Raw genomic sequence first — 22,338 nt, 5'->3', positions numbered from 1 at the left:
AACTTACACATGAACTTTTGTCTAAACACACGAACATTCCTATAACAATGCTTGTATATGTGATGGCTTGATACTTTAAATTTGGGTGATTCTTATGTGTTGAACTTATTATTAACTTCGTACGAGCCAAACCTTGACATATGTAGCGCTATAGGATTAACGACCCGCCTCTACTGAAACTTTGGTTATGTCATGAGCAAGTTGCGTTTTCTTGGTTTGATATGTTATGCACATGCCATATTTAATGTTTATCTTGAATCGCATGCTTGCTATGAGGAATTGTTCACACTTTTATCTTATGCTATGTATGTACCAAACTTGTATACTCGCCTTTGCTTTTGCATTGAATTATTTTAAACATGTTACAGGTTGATGAGGACGATGCTAAGAAAAGAAGTAGCGTTGATGCCTAGATACACATATAGACGTTAGGGTTTAATATGTTGTATCAAATTTTGTTATGTTATCATGTTGTTATGTTAAACTTGTTGTATTTGAATTTCTTGTAATGTTGACTATTTGAAGTTATGAAATGAAATGAAATTTGGAATTTCTAAATATTCTCACAAATAGCGTTATGATGTCTCTAGCAATCTTCACACTTCGTCTCATCCCAATGTTTCCGCCATTGGTTGGGGTGTGACAGATTGGTATCAGAGCCATAACTATAGGGAATTAGGAAAAGTAGGAATGCTTTCACCTAGTCTATAGTTTTAGAGCCTTATTCGTATGCTTTGCTTGGACTACTACATGATACCTTATTTGTTACTTATTTATGCTCTTTTAAACATGTATGTTACTCATGTGTAATATTTGACATGTTATTCGTACGCATTAAAGCTTGTTCTATTATGTGTTAACACTTGTTTTATCATTTCATTATTTAAGTACCATTCTTGATATGCTTTCTTATGTGTTTATACTTGCTTGTGTATTTCCTTCAACACACACTTCCCTCATGCATTTTACTTGATTATTCTAAATCCGACAACACTCATATTGTACAAATGAGACGAATTCACCAAAATAGGCGTGAAACCCACAATTTAGTGAACGACTCTCAACCTATCTATTCTTCTTTTTACACGAGATATCGCCATTGAGCTAGGAGTGAAATCCACATCTAAATGGCAAATCTCAAATTTCAAATTCTAGTGGACCCTCGTCAACATGTCGAAATTTAAATTTTGACCCGACGAGTACCAACCACACTTAGGATACGAAATCGTCAAGATAGGGGTGAAACCCGCACCTTGTCGACTAGTTCCACTCCTTGATTTTTTCATAAATCCCGCCAAGTCTCGAAATTTCGATTGATTTGGGACATGTAGTAACCGGAAGGGTAAATACCGTTAACCGACTTGTCGGCGAGAGTATTTTACCTATTAGGCCAAAGCATGCTCCTCAAATTCAAAAGACTTTTCGACCACTTTGGTTAGTCAAAGTTCCGTTTGGAACACTCCAAACTTTGGTCAAACATGTGTTTCTATTGTTCATTTTATACGATGCAATCTTTCAACCACGAGTTTACCTTTGATTTCTCTTTTCACACGCACAACATATCGAACCTTTTCGATACATTTATATATGCATGATTTTCATATAATTTAAATTCATATTCCTTGTAACAACTAGTGGAGAGGTATCATCGAGATTGGAGTGACTTCCTTACCTTGACGATTGACTCCACCCCTCTTCCCTTAAAACGACCTCACCAACGAGTTAGGGGTGATTCCCTTACTTAGGTGACCGTTACCCAAAACTTCTCTTTCAAAATATTTTATTATGCAAACCCGATCATGTTTTATACCTAAATCATTTATCATTATTCAAAATACCTACTTATACCGATTTCAAAATACATTGTTTATCAAACGTACTTCTTATTCTACCATCCATTTTCACTCAAATCATATACACGAGATTCTTAATCATGTCTTTACCGTTTTACTACACGAATTTCCAAACCTTACGAAATGCTACCTATCAATTTAATCGGTCTAATGAATCTCTTGCCCATGAACTTCACATCTGATTTATTAACTGAAACACGTTCACATTATATCATCATACTAGAGACTTCCACTCTTAATCGAAATCAAACTAACCTTTCTCAATTACTTATAAGGCCTCATAGAGGTTATATGATCGTTTTACCAAATACTCTTTCCAACATCAATAAATCCTTTGTTAAAATTATTTTTAAACAATCACTAAGTTCTTTTACTAAATTTCTTTTCTAAGGGTCGACGTTTTCACAAGAACTTTCAAAGTTCAAAATTTCATGTTTTGATGCAAATGAAACAAACCCGTTATTTAAAAAAAAAAAAAAAAAAAAAAAAAAAAAAAAAAAAAAACCCTTCTCTACAACGCTTAACTCGTCATCCAAATTTCAAAACACGTGGGCTAGAAGACTTCATGGGGACCGACAATTTTCAACATACGTGAACTCCTTTTTTTTAACAAAAGTAGCATTTCAATCATTACAAAATACGTTAAGCATGACCAATGAGTACTTTATGTTCCTTTACATATACAAACTATATTCTACCTTTCAAACCAAGCTCAATCTAATTTCGATTCGACAAACTCAACGTTTTGTTTAAACAACTATACATGCACATCATCATACACATTTTAGACGATATCTCGCGATAACATCATTTATATCGTTCGTATCTACATACTTAACCTTTTTTTTTTTCTCCGCAATGTCTCAACGTACACCATATACGCAATATTTATTTTTCATACCTACACCTATGTTCATACGTTTTATGCTTGTACTCATACACATACTACTTATACGTTTTACGCTTCTACTTGTACACATACAACTTACACATTTTATGTTTATGCTCATACATACATGCGTATTCATACTTGAACTTATGCTCATACTTTCATCCTTACTCATGATTCGTACATTCGTACCTATACGCGAGCGTAATCCGAGGGATTCGCTTACGTGGGTCCCATACATGCTTAAACATAAACATGCTTACATACGACATTCTTCTACGTACACATTCTTATTTTCAAATTCATGTATACCTTGATTCGTACATAACTAGTACAAGCTATGTGGATCATGCGACGATCAGTATAATCGCGGGTGCACACAGGATTATAGTGATAGGCGTATGAGAACCATAGAGTGTACTACTGTGTATGGTAAGACACGGAACGTAACATGACCCCGAGTAACGAAACGGACATAATGTGGTTAAAACATGGTGGATACGCCGCTGGTACTTCCTATATATAAGTGTTTTCACCATGTTACCAAACTTTCGTAAAACTTGCCATGAGAAATTCAGTGTGTTGCAGACCTTTTGGACCTAATACAACTTCACGCAACTCACAAACGCATTATATCCGATTATTCATGACGAGACTTCATCCTTAACACACTACGTTCATCTATCCAACACTTATGCTATTCACATACTTGTACTCTTTAAGAGTCATTCGTTCATTCTATACCCGTATTATTTTACACAAAACTCGTTCGCAATCCAGCTTGTTTAAACATTTGAGTCATAACTTACCCCGTTACCTATGAAATAGCCTCCCTATTCTTGATTCTTGTGAAACTATACTTAGTATACCTCTATTGCTTTATTTAAAGTAACAAACCTTTTCGTTCCTCTCAATAAACAGGATTTATGAAAGTATGATTTTTTTTATACTATCCTTAAAAACTTCCCCTTGCAAATCTACCTTGATGTTCTCCAAAATTTGGTACTTTTCAAAACTTTCAAACTTCCCAAGTTTCAATTCTTAATGATCACCTTTATGCCAAAAACTCTTTCAAGCCTTCCTCTTGAATAAATTTGGGGACGAAATTTCCTAAAGGAGGGGAGACTGTAACGCCCTGCGTTTTCAAACTTCCTACATTTAGAAACCTCACGTGAAATTCTATCTTTGGAAATCTTGTGTTCTTATAACCATTCTTTCATCATAATCGTTGTAAAATACGGAACTTGCTTCGTAAATAAAACTTGTACATTACACTCTTTACCTAGTTAAATCATGTTTTATTTCATATTTCACCTTGTTACAAGTTAGGGGAAACATTGTTGCACATTATTACACAACTTAACTAACAAAATTACTCATTATAATGTTTTAAAAAAATAAAAAAGTAAAGAAATATGGCAGCCCCAATTCAGCAAAATTCAGCCCATATAGTTGGGTTTTGTGGGCTAGTTTCAAGGTGTAACCCCTTCTAAACACTTCCAAACCCCAACCCATTGAAACCCTAATCCTTCCCCCTATAAATACCCCTTATAACCAGCCTCCCTACCACTTTTACAACCCTAAAAACTCACAAAACATCCACCAAACCGTAGCTGAAAGCAAGGGTTCGAGTAGATTGACACCCCTTCACGAAAATGAGCATAACTCACTCAATTCTTATCCGATTCACTCGATTCTTTTTCCTACTTGCTTGTATAATCATGGGGTTCGATTCCTAGACTTCTCCTTGGAGAAATTAGACCTGGAAATGCCCCAAAATAGTCCATAAACTTTCTGTTTGTTTTTATGTTCATCAAAAACTTGTTTAAACCTATGCAACTTGTGTCCAACACATCTCATACCTATGTCCTAATGCTTACAACTTATCCCATGGTTGGTTAAGCTTAAAAACAAGGTTGAGACATTTAAAATCAGAGGATTAAACCTCATAAACTTGGTGTTTTGTTTAGGGTTTTTAACCCACAAGTCATGTCAAACTTTGTCTTTGATACATGAGTGATTATGGAACAACTTGGGTTGTCCAAACATACAATCCTCACATGATTTGATGATTTCTCTTAGTTAGTATGTATATTTCTTATTCTTTATTGTATGTTCATGACCCTCCTTGGTTGTTTTTTTTACATCAAGTGTAGTGGTGAACACATAGAGGTGCCTAAATGGAAGACTTGATCTTCCTACCTCCTACATGACTTCTATGACATTTAGAGGTACCAAAATGAAGATTTTAATCTTCTACCTCATGCTTGAACTATTGGACATATATTATATAACCTAAATATATTATTCGAATAATCGAATCTTTGATGATGAACTAGTGTTCATATGTCGGGGTACTAGATTACATCATCCTAGACTATGATAACTTGTCACGATTCTAATGGAACCTTGTTCCATGAAAACATCTAAACTCCTTCGAGTTTCCTAGTGTCAAGAACAAGCATCATATGTACTAAATGATTATTTTCCATGTTATTCTCATATCTTATTTTTATATTGTTTTAAACACCGAATCTCGACTCTAAACATACTTGAACTTTATCCCTTATACATTCGGACTCTAAATCTCTACTCGTCAACAATTGGATAATCGGAAAACATATGCAAACTTTGTGAGTATACTCGTACTTTTCCCATTTTACTTTTACCACTTTTGGGGTGTAACATGTTTACCTATTGAAACTTACACATGAACTTTTGTCTAAACACACGAACATTCCTATAACAATGCTTGTATATGTGATGGCTTGATACTTTAAATTTGGGTGATTCTTATGTGTTGAACTTATCATTAACTTCGTACGAGCCAAACCTTGACATATGTAGCGCTATAGGATTAACGACCCGCCTCTACTGAAACTTTGGTTATGTCATGAGCAAGTTGCGTTTTCTTGGTTTGATATGTTATGCACATGCCATATTTAATGTTTATCTTGAATCGCATGCTTGCTATGAGGAATTGTTCACACTTTTATCTTATGCTATGTATGTACCAAACTTGTATACTCGCCTTTGCTTTTGCATTGAATTATTTTAAACATGTTACAGGTTGATGAGGACGATGCTAAGAAAAGAAGTAGCGTTGATGCCTAGATACACATATAGACGTTAGGGTTTAATATGTTGTATCAAATTTTGTTATGTTATCATGTTGTTATGTTAAACTTGTTGTATTTGAATTTCTTGTAATGTTGACTATTTGAAGTTATGAAATGAAATGAAATTTGGAATTTCTAAATATTCTCACAAATAGCGTTATGATGTCTCTAGCAATCTTCACACTTCGTCTCATCCCGATGTTTCCGCCATTGGTTGGGGTGTGACAGTTATGATGGCAGTTGTTTGAGTGGTGATGAGTGGCTGACTAACAGTAGTTGAAACAACTAGTGTTTCAACCACTGTTGCCATTACAATAGATGTTATAACATCTGTCGTCTTCTGCTTTTTGGCAGGAGGTGATGAAGGTTTGGTTGTTTTTGATGGTGATGGTGGTTTTTGTGTTGTAGACACAGATGGTGGTGGAACAGTAGTTGTGGTGGTGTGTGGTGATGTGGTGTGTGTTGATACTGCAGTTTTGGTTTGGCTACTTCCTGGCTCAATATATATCCCATCATCAATTCCCTTTTTCTTCCACTTAATCTTCTCCCCCTTTTTGGCATTATCTGAGAAGGGTTCGTTCATGAAGAGAACAGTGGAGGGAACCTTTCCAGAGGCACTTTGAATGTGAGCCTTTATAGCTTTTATATCCGCCTGAGTATCCTTGAATCTTGATTCCACCATATTTGTCAGCTTTTGAACATGTATGGCATGCTGCTGATCTGCCATCTGCTTTTGTCTTTCCAGCAGTGGTTGAAAAAGATTCCATAACTCATTTGCAGCAGGTGCTTGTTGAGCAGGTGCTTGAACAGGAGGAGCAGTGGATTGGGCTTTCTGAGCTTTTAATAGCTGCTGCACCACATCTTTTATTTCAGCAACTGAGGTTTCAAGGTTTTCGACCCTGTCCGTCAATTCCTGATATCTTGAATCATCACCTGAGTTAACAGGATCATCTGAATCCCCACCAGCAGTGGTTTTACCAATGAATGACTTAGGAACAGTGTCCCAAAAATCAGCCATTGATGCCCCTTGTTCTTGGTACTGGGGACTTCTTTCTTCAGCACTTGATAACCTTTTGATGTTGCCAGTGGTTAAAACAATTTCACTGGTGGTTCTCAGTGGTGCTATTGAAGAAATTGCCTTCAAGGGAGTCTTATGAATGTAACCACTGTCCAAATGTAAACTAGTGGGTTCAACATTTGTAGTGGCTGCTCCACTTGAACTACTGACAGGAATTACTTGTAATTCCTGCAGTGTAACCTCCTTAGTTGTTGCTGGGATAACAGAAGTGTCAACATCAGACCCAGTCACTTGTTGAAGTATGCTCTCAGTAATAGGTGTTTGAGAGGACCTGGTTTGTGTCTGAGTAACATCAGCTGTATGCAACAAAGGTATGGTGGATGGTGGCATTATGTGGGGTGAGGGTAAAGGGGTTGAAAGAGACATGTCCTTGGGATCAGGACTGTGGAAGATGGATCCGAGTGGGTCCAGAGCTTCATATTGTGGGGTCCCTGTGTGTACAACCTGATCCTTTTGTGAGGATGCAGGAGGAGTTTGAGGCTGGGCTTGAGATCTTTCTTCCATCTGCTGTGAGGAAGTAGCAGCAGTGGTTATTGGAGACTTTTGTGTTGTCACTGGCATTGTCTCTGGGATCTCATCTTCCAGAGATGCCTTTATTTTGGGTTTGGTGGGCTTTCTGGATATTTTCTTTTTGGTTCTTTTTTGTGGTGGCAGGTGTGGATTTCAAAATAGTGGGTGTGCTGCTTTGATCACCTGGAGCAGTGGGCTCAGCAGCAGATACCTGAGGAGCAGTTTCGTCTGCTAAATTCTGCTCAGGCACCTCTGCTTTTATTTTTATTGGTGCCAACATTCTAGAGAATGTTTCAGGTGTTAAGCAGTTTATTTTAAAAGAGACACCTTGTTTAGGCAAATCTGCTTCTTTCTCTACAAATTTTTGTTCAAAATAGTAGCTTAAAAATCTTGGAAAGAGCAGAAATGCCTTATTATCAACGTTTTTTACCAAATCATCAAATATTTCCTGGGAGTAATTATAGTTTTCATTGTTTAAAATTGCATACCCCAGGCATTGAATTTTTGTTGGTATTTCATTAAAAAACGTTGTTTTATTAGAAACACACATTAGTAGTGTGTGAAATAAAAATCTGGGTGCAGAAGGAAAATAACCTTTTTGTAAGGTATCCCTTTTCGGTTGCTCTGCATAGCCCCTATTTATGAAATCCTTTTTCAACTCGTCTTTAGAAAATGAGGTTTTTCCTTTCAAATCATCGAGTTTAAAGATTTCAGAAATGGATTTTGGAGAGATTTGAACCTTCTTACCCTGTATCGAGGAGTTGATGGCTGTGATGATGTCTCCTTGTTTTTCAAGGGTGGCATTTTTCCAGAACTCTCTCTAGGTTTGAAGATAAATGGGAGCGTCTGCTGTTATCAAAGTTTTGTACTTTGATGCAGATAAGATGTCAATGATGGAGTTGAAGGTGTTGTCAGTTGTGGGTTTTGTGAGTATACCCACATAATTGTGAGGAGATTTGTAGCGAATCTCTGTGGTTTCAGCGGCCATTTGAGTGGCGTCTGATGGGGTGGAGGAAGAAGATGGTTTTGATTTTGACTTTGATTTTGGTTTCGTCATTTTTGATGAAGAATATCGAAGAAAGTTTTGGAGTTATGAGAGGGAAACTGCTTTATGAAGAGAATGTTTGGAATTCAATTCGACAGTGAAACCCTTTTGGATTTAATCAGGGTTTTATTCAGGGAAAAAGTGAATGCTGATGTGGCAGCGGTTGTAATGATCTGACGGCTAAAAGCTGACCATGTGCCAACCCCTGATGAAATGGTAAATAATGGAGGACAGTTGTTTTGATAACCACTGATGGATCAATCATCAGTAGTTACAACGGTAATGAAATGAAGCAGTGGATGTATCAGCGGATAAAACAATGATTTTAAACATCAGTGTTTTTGCAAGAACAGAGGTTGACTATCAGCAGTGGACAGACTTTAGAGAACAGATGTTAAGGCACAACAGCATTTAAGGTACAGCAGTGGTTGAAAACAATAATGAGGATCATTTGTGTAACAACTGTTTGTGCAGCAGTGTTTTGACTTTTGACAAATAATTTTAGCATCTGCTTGTTCAGACGTGGGAATTGATTTTGTCTTGTGAAAGCACAATATCTTATCTAGCATCTGTTGAGCACCAGAATTGCTATTCTTAACAAAATACATTTTAGATGTATTTTATCAAGATCAAATTGCCAGCAGTTATCTACAGAAATTTTTGTTCAAGGTTTTGCCAAATGTCCATTATTCCAGACAGTGGTTTAGCATCCCAGATGATGAAGACTCTTCTACTAGAACTACTCATTTTGTGTCTAATTACTTGAACTAGATCATGAGTATCTCAGTAGTTCAAGATCAATCTGCAATCAATTTTTTGATCTGTGACAACCAAACTTGAGCTTAACATGACCTTGATATGTGTGCCATTTCCTTTTGATCAGATTTAAGGATAGTAATTTCACACAAAAATAAGGAAATTGCATCCTGACCAGAGATGAACTTTTACTATCAAAAAATGAATAAAAGTACAACATATATTATCCATGAACAAAGAGATAATATATCCGGTTTTATTTGAGAAAAAACACCTTTAAAAAAAATTAAAGGATGTTTTGAAAATTATCAAAAGGATCTGACAGCTTTTTCAATAAGTTCATGATCATATCATTCTCAAGTTATTTTGACCATTGTTTGGGGTCATTTTCTTGACAATTAATTGCAAATTCTTCTTTTAAGGATAATCACTGGAGATGCCATAGTTACCTGAATAATTCATGTTTTTTATGAAGGCACACAGTTGCATGATGACCACTGTTTACCCAACTTTGACCTCATAAGTGTTTTATGCTTATTCTCTTTTTCTTTTGGATTCAAAAGTTTTGAGATAACCACACTTTGAGATTTGTCCATTTTCTTCTTCCCTTTTTACCCTTCCCATTCATAAGTACAGAAATACTTAATGGGAGATTTTATTTTGACGAAACTTAGTCCAGAATCATTTTGAAGTAATGTTTTGAGAGATCTGGCCACATTTGTGCATGTTTTATTACCAGATCTCACATTACGTATGATTTGGACTGTTTTGACACCTTATTTTCTTAATGTGTTTTGACAAAGTTGTTTTGGTCCTATTGAGGATTCTCAACTTGCCTTTGAGCACATAAGAAATTTTGACTAAAGCTGTATTTCCCTCTTTCTATGTCAGCAGAACACTAGTGTTTAGATGAACATAGGTTTTACTGATCTGAGGTCCATACTTTAGTGTAAAATATGAAAACATCACAAATTTCATAACAACAGTTGAAATCAATTTTGAATGAAGATGAACACACCATAGTTTTCAGATAAGTTTCCAGATCTGGAAACTATAAGTGAATTGTGCATGACATCACCAGTTGTATGAGATTTGTGAATCTTATGACATCTTGGTTGTTTTACAGAGCTTTTGGGTCATCATTTTGAACATGGTTTCACATTACTATGTTTTTCAACTGAAATACGACCAACCTTAGTATCAATGAATTGTGAGCTGAACTGTTATGTCAAATTGATTGTTAGATTGAATTTGACTGTCCAAGCTCTGATACCAATTGTTAGGATCGGAGGCTCTCATGATTGTGTTTGTTTGTATAAATTGTACAGTCAGAATATATGAAATGATATAAAGTGCAACGGGAATGGATACAAACTTTGTAAACACAATCAAAGAGGAAAATAGTTTGATAAACACATGCTTTTCATTAAGTTGAATGATTGAAATACAAAGCAAATGATTATAAGCATGCTTACAGAACTAAGCCCCCCCTCAGCCTGATACCCCAAGGTTGGTTGCACAAGATGAAAGGATTGGACTGAAGAAGAAGAATCCACTCAGTCAATCAAATGTAACAGTACAGGGTACTGCTCCATTTATAGGCAAACCAAACCACTGAAGCATCTCAGCTGACGTCACCATGATAGTGACATCTAACAACCTAACAACCTACAAAAACTGTTCTATACAAACTACTGATGTTAACAAATGATTATAAGTACAATACAAACCAAGAGATAACAACTGCTTCACGTTCCACTGTTGTAGTCTGAGTACTGATGTTGAACTTCAGTGCTTTCTTCAAAGGTGATCAGTCTTTGAGTGGGCAGTGCTTGTGTCTTCAGCAGTACTTAGGAAACAGCAGTAGATAGAGGAACATTGTTTGTCTTCAGTAGTTCTTTAGAGTTTCATCAGTGTTTGGTTCATCAGTTGTTGTAGTGAGCAGTACTTAAGATCCATCAGCTGTTAGAATACCACTGTCAAGGGGAAAGCAAAGTGTAGGCTGCTGCTTATTGTTGGTCCACTGATGTGATCCGGTTTTGGCTTTACATTATCTGTTACTCTGGTAGGGTTCAATCCCAACAATCTTCAATCTTGGGCTTCTGCTCATCAATGGTCACTTGTGCCATATAAATGACACAACCCTTCTTCAAGCATCTAGATGCTTTGAGCATGGACACTTGCCCAGGCAGTCCATACTGGGTATCTCCCCGAATGGTAAGTGGCTCACCAGACGGAGTCTTGATCACCACTTACTTCTTATTGCAGACGATCTAGGCTTGGTTATAAAAGAGTTTAAATGGTAATCTGAGTTACAGGTCTGATTTAATCAGTAAATATACTTAATTAAATAAGTTATAACAGTAGGGTATCATATATATGTGAAATTTATTAATTATAACCATACTATGCACCGTAGGGGCATTTTGGTAATTTCATATAAGGCTAAAAGGTCAAAACTGGAAATCTGAGTTTAAATCCTTTGCTTACTGTTAAAATATAAAAATTTACTGAATATATCAGTAGGCACCAAACCTTATATGTTTAAAATAGTTTTAATACATATTATGCGTTAAAAACGCTTAAAAAGGCGATTTGGAGCCATTTCCGGGTTTTCAAAGGAAAGCTGATATTTTTTATTATTCCAGAAGACTCAAAATAATTTATTTATTATATTAGATCAGTAGAAAAAGGTTTGGTATCAAAAAGATTTGTAAAACTCATTTTATAACTCAAAAGGGCAAAACCGACAATAACCGAATTAAGCTTAGAACGCTAAGTTATGCTCAGCCTAAAAATAAATAAAAATCTCCAAAAATCCCAAAATATTATTTTATATCAGTGGGTAAGAAGTTTGATAACAAAAATTGGGTTTAAATAAGCTATATGCTAATTACGCCATTTAATTTTTAAAAAGCTTTCTAATTACGCTAATGAGCATAACTCTTAATCTAGACCTCAAACTGATGTCAAATTTGAGGTGCAAGCTTATAAATCAGTAACTAAGGTGTCTACTCTTTTACATTTCTAAAAAATCACATTTTAAGGTTATTTGGGCATAATGGTCAACATATAAGCATTTAACGGAAACATGCATGTGAATCGGATAACTAGTGAATCAAGTTGTATAATCTCAGAGGGTTATACTAACATGAAACCTAGTCCTAAATAAGCTCTAAGGAACTTCTAAACTATGCTTAAATGGGTCAGAACTGAAAGTCAAAGCAGAAGTCAAACTATGCGACTTTCGGTTCCGAACCGAGCCTAAACTGAAAATTGTCGGGGTGAACATGTTTAGACATGTTCTTACATTAATTACCAAGTTATATTAATGATAAAACAGGTTGCATGGCTTCTACATTGTTAATTATGCATTAATTTGAAAATAAGCTTTCTGTTGACTTTTTAAAGTTAACTTTGACCCGACAATTGACATAGTTAGAGTGGGAATCAGAGAGTACATTTTCAAGGGTTTATTATCAACATAATTACCCACTCATAGGTATTTTTAATTCGAGATTTGACTGAATAAATTATGAGTAATCTCGGAGTCAAACCTTAATTACGACAGTTTGACTTTTAGCTAATTAACTAAGCTAAACTGAATTAGGAAGGGTTAAGGATACTTACAAGAGTCCTAATTACGACTAGGGATCACTAGGAAGCTTGCTTGATGACCAAAGAGCTCCAGAAGTGAAGTTGTGAATGTTGCAAATGAATGAGCTCAATGTTGCAACATTGCTCTTCTTATATAGCAAATTTAATTGATTTAGATGATGCCATGCAAGCCTATGAACGATTCCTGATCATTACAACTGTCCCTAGTTCATGAAAATCCATTTGTACATCCCCTGGTATCAATTTACAGGCCCTTAAGTCGGTTAACAGACCTGCAACTAGCATCTGCAGGTTTTCTGTCGCTGTGCTGCTCTCGCATGCCGCGTAAGCCCATAGGGCATTCTTACGCGGGCCGCCTGGCCTCCCATAACCTGCCAAACAAGTTTATAAATTGCAATTCAGCCCCTGGTCCTTTCTAACGTGGTTTTAAGTGTTTTTCTTGCACTTTTGGCCCTCTAACCTTGCTTTTAAGGGCTCCATGACATGTTTAAACATTGGCAAGTCCTTGGTTTACTTTGTGATCACCCGAAAAGTCATAAATTTCAACGTTGATGCTTTTAACCCCTCGTATACGAATTTCATCATAACTTTCTCATACGATAACGAAACTTTATGAAATTTTTATCACACATTCTAGTGAGTATAATTTACCGTTACAAAGCTTCGGGTTTGCTAAAAGGTCACTCAGAGGTATATTTTAAACATGTTGACACATTTAACCCCTGTAGTTTGTAATTTCTCACTTTCTTTCATATTTAGCTTCGTATGATCCATGATTTATTCGTTTAAGGGAATAAACATCATGTAGGGCACTTGTGAAGTATATTTATCCATTGTTGACACTTTGAACCCTTGTATTCACATACTTTCTCTGTTTGTCAACTTTAGTCCCTCTAAAGTATTCTTTCACAAGTTCAAAGCTTATGACACGTGTCAATACATTATTGGACATAAATTTTCGAGGTGTTATAGTGATAAACTTTGTCCTTCCTTACCCTCACGACAGGTCAACCTGCACAGCCTCCTGTGTGCACGTTCAAAACCTTCATGGATTGCCGACCTAGTACTTTCAGCGGCACAGAAGGAGCTGTAGGCCTTCTTCACTGGTTCGAGAAGATTGAGTCTGTTTTTGAGATGTGTGAATGCCCTGAAGATCGTAGGGTGAAATTTGCTACTGGAACACTCGAAGGTGCTGCGTTAACCTGGTGGAAAGCACATGTTCAACTGCTAGGGCTGGCGATTGCTAATGTCACCCCATGGAACGACTTCAAAGAACTGATCAAAGAAGAATACTGTAGTCGTGACGACATCCACAAGCTAGAGGTGGAATTTTTCAATTTGAAGATGACGAGGTCTGAAATCGAGGCATACACAAAGAGGTCGAACGAATTAGCTATCTTGTGTCCTACTATGGTGGATCCCCCTATCAAGCGTATCGAGCTGTACATTAAGAGTTTGGTGCTAGAAATTCAAAGCCACGTGACCTCGGCTAATCTTGGCACCATTCAGCAAATCATCCGATTCGGGCAAGGGTTCTACTTCAGTTCAGTCTCTGTCCCAGCAGCGAAAGACTGATGACTACCAGAGTCCTGGTCAGCAATCTTCTGGTAGTCAAGGACAGGGTGGATACCGAGGGAACCACCCCAAGTGCAACCGGTGCAACAAGCATCATAGCGGGCAGTGCCACAAGGGTCGTTGTCTGTGGTGTAACAAGTTTGGTCATGAAGCAAAGGATTGCAGGAGCGCACGACCAGCAAATCAAAATCGCCAACAAGCTCCACAGAACCACCAGCAGCAGCAACAGCAGGGCAATAAAGGATGCTTTCAGTGTGGCGCTGAAGGCCACTTTAAGAGGAAATGTCCTCAGCTGAACCAGAATCAAAGCAACAACAACCAAGGAAACGGGAACAACAATGGAGGCAACAATGGAGGCAACAATGGGGGTAACAATAATGGCAATGGCGCCCGAGGTCGTGCCTTCGTGATTGGTCAGGGTGATGCAAGGAACGATCCCAACGTTGTGATGGGTAAGTTTCTTCTGGACAACTTCTTTGTTACTATTTTATTTGATTCGGGTGCCGATACTAGTTATGTGTCCTTAAAAGTTAGCCAAATACTTAAGCGCACTCCAACACTTCTGAACACCAAACACACGGTAGAACTAGCAAACGGTAAAAGTCTTGAAGCCACACACATAGTTAAGGGCTGTAACTTCGTCCTAGCTGGTCAGACCTTCTCTATCGATCTTATTCCTATCGTTCTAGGTAGTTTCGACGTTGTTATTGGGATGGATTGGTTATCTCATCAGCAAGCGGAAATTCTTTGCAACAAAAAGATTGTCCGCGTCCCTCGTTCTGGTAAAGAACCCCTCGTAATTCGTGGCGACAAAAGTGGTGCTGTTGTGGGCATCATCTCTTTCCTTAAGGCCCAGAAGTGGTTGTGAAAGGGCCACACTGCTATTCTAGCCCTCGTTTCTGATACATCCTCGGAAGAAAGGAAGATAGAAGACATACCTATTATACGTGATTTTCCTGAGGTATTTCCTGAGGAATTACCTGGTCTTCCACCTCATCGACAAGTCGAGTTTCAAATCGAGCTAGCTCCTGGGGCAGCGCCCATAGCTCGAGCACCTTATCATCTAGCTCCATCAGAACTTAAAGAACTATCCACGCAACTACAAGAACTCTTGGAAAAGGGTTTCACACGTCCTAGCTCTTCGCCTTGGGGAGCTCCAGTGTTATTCGTAAAGAAGAAAGACGGTACCTTCAGAATGTGTATTGACTACCGCGAACTCAACAAGGTGACCGTGAAGAATCGTTATCCCCTCCCACGTATTGATGACTTATTCGACCAGTTTCAAGGGTCGAGTTTCTATTCCAAGATTGACCTAAGGTCAGGCTACCATCAACTGAGAGTCCGAGACGAGGATGTCTCTAAAACAGCATTCAGGACTCGGTATGGGCATTACGAGTTTCTGGTTATGCCTTTTGGATTAACGAATGCACCTGCAGTCTTCATGGATCTCATGAACAGAGTGTGCAAGCCCTACCTGGATAAGTTTGTCATTGTATTCATCGACGACATCCTAATCTATTCTAAGAGTCAGGAGGAACACGAGCGACACCTGAGGCTTATCTTGGAACTTCTTCGAACAGAGCAGTTGTATGCCAAATTTTCGAAATGTGACTTCTGGCTTCGCGAAGTCCACTTTCTAGGCCATGTGGTAAACAAGGATGGAATTCATGTGGATCCATCTAAGGTTGACTCGATCAAAAACTGGCCTGCACCCCTTACACCAACAGAAATCCGCCAATTCTTGGGTTTGGTGCGCTACTACAGAAGGTTTATCAAGGATTTTTCAAAGATTGCGCAACCTCTCACTTCACTGACTCAGAAGGGTGTCACCTATCGTTGGTGTGATGCACAGGAGTTCGCATTTCAGCACTTAAAAGACAGACTTTGTAGCGCGCCCATCCTCTCATTACCTGAAGGCACAGATGATTTTGTGGTTTACTGCGACGCTTCCATCCAAGGACTTGGTTGCGTGTTGATGCAACGTGACAAGGTCATTGCCGACGCATCGTGCCAACTTAAGGTTCACGAAAGGAACTACACTACGCACGACTTGGAATTGGGAGAAGTTGTTTTCGTGCTTAAGATATGGAGACATTACCTGTACGGTACCAAGTGCACCATTTACACCGATCACAGGAGTCTCGAGCATATCTTCAAGCAAAAGGAGTTAAACATGCGACAACGTCGATGGGTCGAGCTCTTGAATGATTATGAATACGCTATCAAATACCATATAGGCAAGGCCAATGTTGTGGCCGATGCCCTCAGTCGAGATGTTAAAGTTCTCAAGCGTACCAGAATACCTCTTGTTCAAGTTCGTTGGAACTCCCGTCGTGGCTCAGAGTATACCTGGGAACGAGAAGACCAAATGAAACTCAAGTATCCCCAGTTGTTTAAGAAAAGTGAAACCACTACTGAGGCTGAAGCTACTGCAGAATTTTGGGACGAAATTCCAAACCAACGAGGGGATGATGTGACACCCTAGGAAAACCAGGAAACCACGCAACTTTACTAGCTTCCTCAGTAACCACGCGCTAAATTTCAGGACGAAATTTTCTTAACAGGGGGAGAATGTGACAACCCTCATAATTACATGTATCCGTACGATTCATTAATGTTAATTAAAGTGCTTGATGTCTGTGTTGAATTACTTAACTGCTTTCTGATTACTGTGTCATACCTACATGTGCTCTTTAATGTACTAGTCTTGTGCAGAAAAATTTATTAAATGATCCTAAATGTTTTCCTAAGTGTTGGGAATTAAAAGTGTTACAAAAAGATATATAAAAGACACTAAACGATATAACTTAGCACTTTAACGGAACGGTATTTAACCGAACAACCAGACATTACCCGGAACACCAGAATATTGTTAAAAACATTGTTTCACTTTTTCTGAGCTAGTCTTGGTTCCCGAACACTTAGACACACTACATAAAGCATGTAACACACTAAACACTAGACTTGACACTTTAACCTTCCACTAATTGAATTATTTACCAAATAATTTTCATTTTACCCCCCCCCCATGCCAATTTACGGCTCACCCAAGGGCCCCACCTCAAGATCTTTATAAATCTCCTAAATCCCCAAGTAATCTTCCATGGATCTCTTCCAAGATTTGATTTGATATGGCTTGTACTATGGGGAACACCTTACCCATTGGGTATTAGTGGAGTTGGGTTATAAGAGCATTCTTTCATCATCTTCATCACATTTCACCAACATTCTGCTCCCCCTCCTCCCTCCTACAAGCTCGGCCGAACACACCCCCTTACACACCACCATTTTTCGGTTCTCATCCATTCGATCCAAGTGTACTACAAGGTGTAAGAAGGTGAATAACGAAGCTCGGTGTTCTCGGAACTTGAAGGACCACCTTCGTTTGCTATTATCCTCCTCATTTTCTCCATAGATCTTCCCTAGCTTTAAGCTAGTTGTAAGCTTCTTGTTAATCCTTATTTACTTCATGATTTTAGTGGTTAATAGATATTTCATGATGAAATCTTATGAACACTAAAGGACTTGAATCTTGAATCTTGAAATATAAGCTTAAAGATGATAAAACAAGATGAAATAATGCTCGTATAATGTTGTTTGGTATATGTTGATGCTTGCTTGTTGATTACTAGAAATATATTGTTGATCATTATATGAAACTTGTTAACTTATGATTAAAAACATGATTTAACAAGTAGGAGGTGATTAGGGGTTCACATAAAAGAATCACCTCCATATTTAGACATGAACTTGGGGACAAAATGACTTCTTGTAAAATAACAAACAAAGTAATCTAGTGATCTTTGAATGATTTTCCTAAATAAACCAAGTCTAAAAGACGGTTTTGAAAGATCATGATCCTTAAACTATTTTGGAAATAAAGTAAGTATATGGATACTTGTGACACATGAAAATATTGTAAATAAATATTTTTGTAAAATATGATCACAAGTTGTGAACATCTAAAAATCCCGCGAATGAGATTTTAACAAAAGTAAACACACTTTGGAGGGTAACTAAACCCACTAAACGCCTTACCAAGTTACTACGCGTTTTTATGAAACATCAAGTTCATGTTGGTTTGTAAATGGAATAGTTTGCTCTTGGTAAATTGTTGTTGATTGTTGAATGATTTTTGGAAAAGAAAATGATATGCTTATCAGCATGGACACCTCCATTTACAAAGGAAACTCTGGCGTAATTTTCTAAAAAAATTCCAACACTTAGAAATTATTTTTCTAACAAGTGTTCACATATACGTTTTAACTTTATTTTTCAAAATAAACTTCGCCATGAGTTTTGTTACAAAAATACAAAGTATATGAGGTTGATTTTTACAAGTAAAATGGTTAAATATATACTTAGAATATATATTTTATACTAGAACACTTGTGTGGATACTTGTTTATTTTGTGAGATAGTTATATTATTTTAGGGTAAAATAATATAACTTAACAAAGTACCTTGACATTAGAATTGTGTGGTACGTGATAGAAGTAATGAGTAGATAAACCGTACGTAGGATACGTGTTATGCATGAGAAACTGATTGTTATCTGTACCTTATTAGGACGTGCTTGATTTCTGATTATTAGAGTAACTAATCTAACCGAGCAAACCAAGGTGAGTTCACACACTTTCTAAGGCATGGGATTCCCGGTGGTTGGGAATGGGTTAAAGAATTAAAACGGAACCTACATATCCTCCTTGGGTAGGATATGTACCGCCATCCTCCATGGGTAGGATGCCAATATTAATCCTGTGTATTCTCCTTGGGTAGAATACGTACGTTCGTCCTCCTTGGGTAGGACAACAACCTTAAAACTTACTAGACAAAACTCTATCACTAAGTCCCTCATTTTATATCGACTTAATCGCCGAGGCCAATGGCGAGCGGGTCATTAGTTAATAGCGCTATTAGGTTTAACAAACCTCACACCACACCAGTCGGACGGGCGTGTACTAATGGACTATGGCAAACTGTCAATGATGATAGACATTGACGTAGGGCACAACTTACTTTCGTTAGTCGTCGATATGGTAACGGTCTAGTGGTCCACATGGGGAAGCCCCCACTGATTATGGATATGGTTTGGGTAATAAAGAAGGAACTGGTTAATCATATTTTCAACTATGGGGTAACCCCCACGGCAAGTAAGCCAGCAAAAGACAAACCATGTTTTCGGAAACAACTTAAAACTAAACAACCAACTGTGAACTCACTCAACTTTGTTGTTGACTCGTTGTTACATGCCTTACAGGTCGTTAGATGCTTATGGAGCTTGCACGAGGAGGAGGCCGTTGTGGGATTTGGACTCTTATGTTCCGTGCTTAACATTTGAACTTTATGAACTTATTGAACTTATGTTTTGGTTTTACGTTTTATGCTTCCGCTGTTAACTTAAATTTGGTTACTTTTTTTGGTCACCAATTGTATTGTGGTTGGTTTTATTTACTTAATTACGTTGTTCAATATGATTGGTGGCTCGATCCTGGTCATGTCACGCCTCCAAGCGGTGATACTCCGCATGGTGCATTTTGGGGGTGTGACAGATTGGTATCAGAGCCATTGGTTATAGTGAACTTGGTTTTAAAAAAAAAAGGGAAAAAGCTTTTGGTAAAACCAGACTATAACCTGTACAGTGCTCAACGATCCACAACGACGCTTCGCTCCACGTGCAAGACTCGACACGATAGGTGGTATGAATTATGTTTATATTGTCGGTTAGATAGTTCACAGAGTGCATTAGTTAACGTGATAACTGCTATTTGGATCTTGTGTGCTTACTCTCTCCTGTCGTCCCACACTTACGCACTTTCGCGACACTTTTCTCACTTACGTTGCTTCGTTGTGAAGATCATGAACGGACGCGAAGGACGTGATGGTATCAACCTAGCTGAAGCCCAGTTGACGGCTTTGATCAATGAACGAGTTGCTGAGGCACTCGCAGCAGCTCCAGCAGGAGGTATAACCTGCTATTTCGACCTATCCTAGGATGTTTAGATCCTACTCTCATAAACCAACCCTTGTGATAAACTTTGTCCTTCCTTACCCTCACGACAAGTCAACCTGCACAGCCTCCTGTGTGCACGTTCAAAACCTTCATGGATTGCCGACCTAGTACTTTCAGCGGCACAGAAGGAGCTGTAGGCCTTCTTCACTGGTTCGAGAAGATTGAGTCTGTTTTTGAGATGTGTGAATGTCCTGAAGATCGTAGGGTGAAATTTGCTACTGGAACACTCAAAGGTGTTGCGTTAACCTGGTGGAAAGCACAGGTTCAACTGCTAGGGCTGGCGGTTGCTAATGCCACCCCATGGAACGACTTCAAAGAACTGATCAAAGAAGAATACTGTAGTTGTGACGACATCCACAAGCTAGAGGTGGAATTTTTCAATTTGAAGATGACGAGGTCTGAAATCGAGGCATACACAAAGAGGTCGAACGAATTAGCTATCTTGTGTCCTACTATGGCGGATCCCCCTATCAAGCGTATCGAGCTGTACCTTAAGGGTTTGGTGCCAGAAATTCAAAGCCACGTGACCTCAGCTAATCTTGGCACCATTCAGCAAATCATCCGGTTGGCTCATCGTCTCACTGATCAAGCAGTTGAGCAGAACAGGCTGCCCAAGCGTATTAGCGCTACTACTTCTGATGCTCCCAGTGATAACAAGCGCAAGTGGGATGGAAATTCAAGCAAGGGTTCTACTTCAGTTCAGTCTCTGTCCCAGCAGCGAAAGACTGATGAGTACCAGAGTCCTGGTTAGTAATCTTCTGGTAGTCAAGGACAAGGTGGATACCAAGGGAACCACCCCAGTGCAACCGGTGCAACAAGCATCATAGCGGGCAGTGCCACAAGGGTCGTTGTCTGAGGTGTAACAAGTTTGGTCATGAAGTAAAGGATTGCAGGAGCGCACGACCAGCAAATCAAAATCGCCAATAACAACAACAAGCTCCACAGAACCACCAGCAGCAGCAACAGCAGGGCAATAAAGGATGCTTTCAGTGTGGCGCTGAAGGCCACTTTAAGAGGAACTGTCCTCAGCTGAACCAGAATCAGAACAACAATAACCAAGGAAACCGGAACAACAATGGAGGCAACAATGGAGGCAACAACGGGGGTAACAATAATGGCAATGGCGCCCGAGGTCGTGCCTTCGTGATTGGTCAGGGTGATGCAAGGAACGATCCCAACGTTGTGATGGGTAAGTTTCTTCTGGACGACTTCTTTGTTACTGTTTTGTTTGATTCGGGTGCCGATACTAGTTATGTGTCCTTAAAAGTTAGCCAAATGCTTAAGCGCACTCCAACACTTCTGAACACCAAACACATGGTAGAACTAGCAAACGGTAAAAGTCTTGAAGCCACACACATAGTTAAGGGCTGTAACCTCGTCCTAGGTGGTCAGACCTTCTCTATCGATCTTATTCCTATCATTCTGGGTAGTTTCGACGTTGTTATTGGGATGGATTGGTTATCTAATCAGCAAGCGGAAATTCTTTGCAACAAGAAGATTGTCCGCGTCCCTCGTTCTGGTAAAGAACCCCTCGTAATTCATGGCGACAAGAGTGGTGCTGTTGTGAGCATCATCTCTTTCCTTAAGGCCCAGAAGTGGTTGCGAAAGGGCCACACTGCTATTCTAGCCCTCGTTTCTGATACATCCTCGGAAGAAAGGAAGATAGAAGACATACCTATTATACGTGATTTTCCTGAGGTATTTACTGAGGAATTACCTGGTCTTGGGGCAGCGCCCATAGCTAGCTCCTGGGGCAGCGCCCATAGCTCGAGCACCTTATCGTCTAGCTCCATCAAAACTTGAAGAACTGTCCACGCAACTACAAGAACTCTTGGAAAAGGGTTTCATACGTCCTAGCTCTTCGCCTTGTGGAGCTCCAATG

Source organism: Helianthus annuus, chromosome 16 (genome assembly GCF_002127325.2).
Source record: "Helianthus annuus cultivar XRQ/B chromosome 16, HanXRQr2.0-SUNRISE, whole genome shotgun sequence".
Lineage (NCBI taxonomy): Eukaryota > Viridiplantae > Streptophyta > Magnoliopsida > Asterales > Asteraceae > Helianthus > Helianthus annuus.
This window is presented reverse-complemented; position numbering follows the sequence as displayed.